Genomic DNA, 6,321 nt, shown 5'->3' with positions numbered 1-6,321 from the left:
CTGCTGATTGCGGAGGGCGGCGAGCTGTGTCATGTCAGGGTAAGATCCTTGATAAGATCGACACACTTTGTTTTCGACTATTGCAAAAGCAGGATTTGTTTTTGCCTTGTCACTTAGTCATGGCGACTTCGCCGGGCTTACTTGTTTTCTCTCTCGTAGAGGTTTCCCCAACAAATTAAAGTTGGAAGATTTTCTTTTGGTTTCTTCCTAAGTCTGGCCCGTCGTGAATACGTCCGTGTACCTGGTTGTATCACCACCTGTGCCGAACCCACCAACGGGCTGGGCAACAATTATACATTTCTATTTCGTTCATTAGCATTATATAGCTACAATCTAGAAAGGAGTACAGAGATTTTTCAAAATGCTTGACTTAAGAAAACTTGATTGTTTTAAAATCTTAATGGGCGTTGACACCCAGGTTGCGAGGGTTAAGGACATTTCTGTCGGCCTTTCTATTGATCCTGTGATTTAGTTCCCTCGTACAAGACGTAACACAACAAGTCTTTAGGATTTGCCAACCATATCAACCATTTACTGGAATGAAACAACATCCAGACCGCACGATAGAGTCAGTCATTGTCTAAAGTTCCTCTGCAGTCCTGCATGACCTTTGCTGTATTTTAGCGAAATTAAAACTGTGAGTCTCTACCTTTTTGATTGTTGGAAGTGTTATTGATAAGTTGGTTTAGTTGTTTTTGTTGTCTCTGTTGTTATCTGGGTTGGTGTTCTTGTTCGTGTGTTGGGCGGTGTACCGTGTCCTCACCGCTGAGGGACCGAAACAACTCAGACAAACTGTTCGAGTACAAAGCCTCGGTTTGTGAGGAATGTAAGTATTGGCCCTAATACTCCGCCGTACTAATACTCGCAAGGAATATTACGACTTTATTCTCGTAGACCTAATATTATGACTTTATTCTCGGAATATTGCGACTTTATTCTCGTAATGTTACGACTTTATTCTAGTAGACCTAATATTATGACTTTATTCTCGTAATAATATGACTTTAATATGACTTATTATTCTTTATTAACTGAGGAGGCACCTTATAAAAAAGAATGTTTAGGAAGTTTAATTTTCGTAAAAAAAAAAAAAAGGTCAGCACGATTGCATCAGCAAACTCCCTACATAAATCATGTTCATTCAACTTCACTCTATATTTCCCCTTTGTCATCCACTCCCACCGTGCCACTGTGGCTCCATGCCCTCCCAGGGGGGACTACCCTACAGTTTAAGAACCAGTGGTTTAGAAACCACGTAGTTGTAATTGCCCAAACTGAACCAAACATTGACTAGGCTATAGAGAGCAATTGATTTTCTAAACTCTGAGAACTTTAATAATGGAGGTTTGAGGAGAAAATGATTTGATTTTGGGTGGTTGGCCACTGGGACAAATTAGCAAAAGGCTGCATGAACGTTGCATCCACCTACCCTATCTTATGCACCAAAATATGGTACTACTCAAGACAGTATACACACACACATACTTCCCATATACAGAAGATTACAGACTGGATCATTGAGATATTTTATCTTTAAGTGCTATGATATTACATAATATTGTATGATACACAACTGGGTTACTACTGGATCTTTCCAGATACAGGTTTTTGTTCAGTGTTTGGTAGGGGCATTTTTCTCTGTATTGGAAGGCTGACAGTATAGGAAGAAAATGATGGAAAAGGGAGAGGTATGGCATGCAACAAACGTGGACATTGTGTTTATATGGTTTCACCTTAAACATTTGGCCATTGGGACACCATGTGTCCAGCTACCTTGATAAGTGATGTAAAAAACTCAATAACAAGTATCCCAAAATGGCTGTACTCTTAGAGTGGCATACATAATATATCCATGAAAGTCCAGTCAAGTTGGTAATTTGAAAGAAAAAGCGCAAAATTCCCTACAGCCAGTGTTTGGTTTCCATTCTGGGCTACTGTAGAAATATGGCAGTTCAACATGGAAGCCTCTGTAGAAGAGGACCCGCTGCCTCTAGATCAAAACAGCTCGTTCTAAGGTAACAAGAACACAATGATTCCTATATTCAGGTGATAATAGTCCACCAATGGAAACATATTTATTAATATTGTATTGCATTTCTAGGTCCTCCTAAATGTTACACACTGGAACTTTAATTACCACTAAACCTTATTGCTGCACTGAACCCTGGGGGGGCTCGAATAACACAGTCACTTCACTCATTCCTCACAGTGCTATCCACTCGTTTCCCGCTCCGGTTCTCTTCCTGTGTTGGAAGAGCCATACACTGAGCAGAATGTCGGCTTCAGAAAATTTAGGTTAACAAATAGCTGCAGACAGAAACAAAACCAAAATACTTCAGGGGTGACGTCAGTGGCGGATAGCCCATCTGGAGCACTGGGACATTTCCCGGTGGCCTCGGAAAGTAAAATCTTCCATCACCTCTTGTATTGTACACGCAATTTTTGGTGGATACTTATATTGTTCTAGCTAATGTTCAATTTGATTCAGTTTGATTGTGTATGTACAGAATGACCATTTTTTTGTGATTTAACAAAGAACATGTGAGAAAACTGTAATATGTGTACCATCAGCAAATGAGGTTAGCCTACAAAATTTGTTGTTTGCGTGACAGTGTGGTCTGGGATGGTCAAATTTCCAAACTGAATTATTGTTTCAGTCCGCCACTGGGTGACGTTATCATTAGGACTTTTTAGCTTGCTCTAAATATGGAGAGTTGCGCTCTCAGCAGCACATCAAAATGACAAATGACAACCTGTGACCATGACACTGACTAAAGCTTGCAGACATGCTCATTATCAGACTTCCTGGATCCTGTTAGGTCCAATTATTTTTTATCATAACAAAGCCTGTCCCATTCCAAAGGCTCCAAATGGTTCCAAATGGAACCAAGAAAGCGTAGATGTTAAGGACAAATTTGGAACTTGTTGCATCCTTCAGTGCTTCACATCTCACTGATCACTGTTCAGTTGTTTAATGGTACAGTTGGGTGATTCTTGTCAACTCAATGCAAAACACTGCGAGTCATCATTAATTTAAAGGTCCAGTGTGTAACATTTAGGAGGATTTATTGGCAGGAATGGAATATAATATTCAAAGGCATCATTCTATTAGTGTGTAATCACCTTAACATAGTCTACCATGTTGAACCACAATGTTTGTACAGTAGACAATAATGCACAAACCAAACACTGGCTGTAGATAGGGCCCTTCATGTTTTTTGCAAGTTGTGCAGCCACTGTAGATTCTCATACACACTTCACAGCCCATTTTTGTCATCCAGGTCATCAAATACAGACACCAGCAGTGTTCAGTTAGGTGCAATTTGCAACTTCACCACTAGATACCACTAAATTCCAGAAACTGGCCTTTAAAAAAAGACATCATTAAACTTTTAAGCAAAAGAGCAAAGTTATATGGATATTGTTGTCATTACTATGGTCCTTTTATTAATATTATTAGTATTTGTCTTATATGTCAATAGTCCTCTACTGATACACACTTTCTGGTTGTAAACTTTTGACTCCATGACTTGATAGAGTGCTTGACATCAGTTTGGGTCTCTGTGGGGCCAGAGTGTCTCATTTGGGCAAGTTCTACTTTGGCTTTCAGGTCATCTGGGGGATAAACCTGTATCAGACCCTGGGTTAGAAGCACAGCTAATGATTATTTTGACACTGCAAAAGATGACTTCAGTATCAAGATCATTTTTGGAACAGGTGATATGTTTTTGTCAAAAAGGAGGCTCCTTCAGTGTCATATCATTGCAAATCTATTTGTAACCCCTGGTTGATTTTCTGCAAAACACGTCCCCTCAGTCTCCACTGACTGACACAATAAGTGCAAATACAACATTTCAATTTTGCATTAGACACTGAATATGGCCAAATTAGTAACACAGTTAATCTAATACATGCTCTGCCTGTTCAGAGCAGAAAGACAGCGAGACTGCAGTACCCAATATTACTCTCTCTCTCTCTTCCTCTCTTGATTCCCCTCTATCTCTCATGATGAATGAGGGGAGACGCTGTAAATCTGGGCTGGTTGGACACACAAGACTTGCATGCATGGGCAAACACACACTCACTCCACACACACACGCACATAGAGGCGGTGAATCTGGGCTGGTTGGTTCTTTTATAAACGAGCTCTGCTGTGCAGGGAGGGCTGCAGTGATGACGCTGCAGAACCAGATTGCCGTGGCTGGCACACACACACACACACACACACAAAAATCCAAACACATACACAATGGACGAGTGAAAACACTCACATGCATGAGCAAGTCTAAGCTCAAATGCCTGAATGACACATCATGTACAATTACAAATGCTAACATATATTAAGTTCTGTTCTGCTTGTCTTACTTCAATAGAATCTTGTTTGTTGAGCAAAAGTAAAACACTGCAAAGTCTGAATCAGTTTTAGTACCCGATGAACAAACAAATGCAAAACCTGGCTCAATCCTAAACATATTTAAGCAAAATAAATAAATAACCCTGTACACTCTGTGGTTGATGAATGGATTCATGTATGCACTGTGCACACAAACACACATCTGCTCTCTTTTCACGCACACACTAAGCATTCTCCCAAATACTTTCAACAGTTTGGCTTTTCATCAGTAAGCAGTGACCCACTGTTAATGTTTCTGAGTAAAAACTCCACTAACTGCTGATGTGGCACTTCCTTTCTCATCCCAACTCATCTTCTGTTGATTAAAGTGAATATTTAAAACATCATACACTGTTACGCTTCTTTGTGTGTCCATCCATCTGTTTATAGCTGAGACTGAAGTGTAAAAAGCTATAATGGTTATATCATTGTAAAACAAATTACATCTGTTCAGCCTCTAACCTAATTCCCGGTGCATGACAAGAACCAAACTTAATTTTAGTTCAGAGTTTCTGCATTATGATGACCACCACAGTAATTGGACTAGTGGCACACAATTGACATTACACAGAGGTGACTTCAACACAAAATACAAATGACACCATAGAGAGAACAGGATATTAAGAATTTATCAAATTACTGTTTGTAAAGTGAAAGGGGCTCCTCAGCTCTTACAAAACAGAATAGCAGAGCAGCAGCTGCTGCAGTGCTTCATCTGTGTGTACACGGGATGCATTCAGGCACAGTACTGAGTTCAGGTCACATGTGTTTTGCAGCACTCAGAGCCCAAAACAGTCACTGTAATTACATGCTTAAAACTGAAATAAATACATTTGACGCTTCAAATCGCGTTTACATGTGTGGAGCATAAATAAACCATGAGTTTTTATTCAACCTGTGTAGATATCTGGTTTGACAGAAACACTTTCTATGCAGACACAGCAGAGTTATCACACTACTTTGCAGTTACATTCTGTTGTAACCTCTTTTAGCTCTGTGTTTTTGCTTTTCCAGCAGCAACTGTTAAAAAAAGCTGTGAAAAAAACATTTCAGTACCTACTCAGCACCAAACAGCAGGCTGGCAATATCAGTGACGAGCTGGTGAACATAGCAGAGCATTTAGCAGGTAAAGAGGCATATAGTTCCCTCAGCAAGTGGTCCCCAACCTTTTTCCCTAGGGGACCCTTTTTCTATCATTTAGTAAACTGACGACCCCAGACGTGACATATTCTCTGTATATTTGGATTTGGATACATTATTTCTTGTTTAGGGAACATTTTACACAAATCTTTATCTGTATTATGTATCTTTATAAATTTTACCAATCATTCATACTTAATAAGCTTTTATTTTGCCAAATGATGTGTTTTCTTATCCCTTGCACACTTGCACATTGTTCTATTATTTTATTTACTTTACTTTTCTTCACAGAAGTGAACCACATGCTGAGATATTGGCCTTGTGTGTATATTTTCAAAATGTTCTAGCATCCCTTAAAAACAAGAAGGCCTTGGGACCCCCCATAAAGTTTTGGCAACCCCTACTGGGTGTCCCGACCCCCAGGTTGGAAACCACTGCCCTCCAGAGTTGAAGCAGAGCTAAAATAGAGTAAACGTTGGACTTTGATTCATTAGGGAGACACAAACAGGACTCCAAACAAATGCTATTATTGGTCTTTGTCTGCCGGATGTGTAAACTGTTTGAAGGTTTACTGTATCAACCTTACAAAGCCAGAAATGGTCAAATTAATTTTGAATATTATTCTGTTGTGATTCTGACCACCTGATGAATAAAGTCAGATATTTACTCTATTTTAGCTTTGCGTTTGTTCTCAACCAACTCCTGAGGGAAATATTTGACTCTTGCTGCTAAATGCAGTTAATCAGCTAGTCGCCAGTTATGTCTGTCTGCTGTTTGTTGCTAAGCAG

This window comes from Morone saxatilis, unplaced genomic scaffold, assembly GCF_004916995.1.
Source record: "Morone saxatilis isolate NCDOM2014 unplaced genomic scaffold, NCSU_SB_2.0 Contig22, whole genome shotgun sequence".
Taxonomy (NCBI): Eukaryota; Metazoa; Chordata; class Actinopteri; family Moronidae; genus Morone; species Morone saxatilis.
This window is presented reverse-complemented; position numbering follows the sequence as displayed.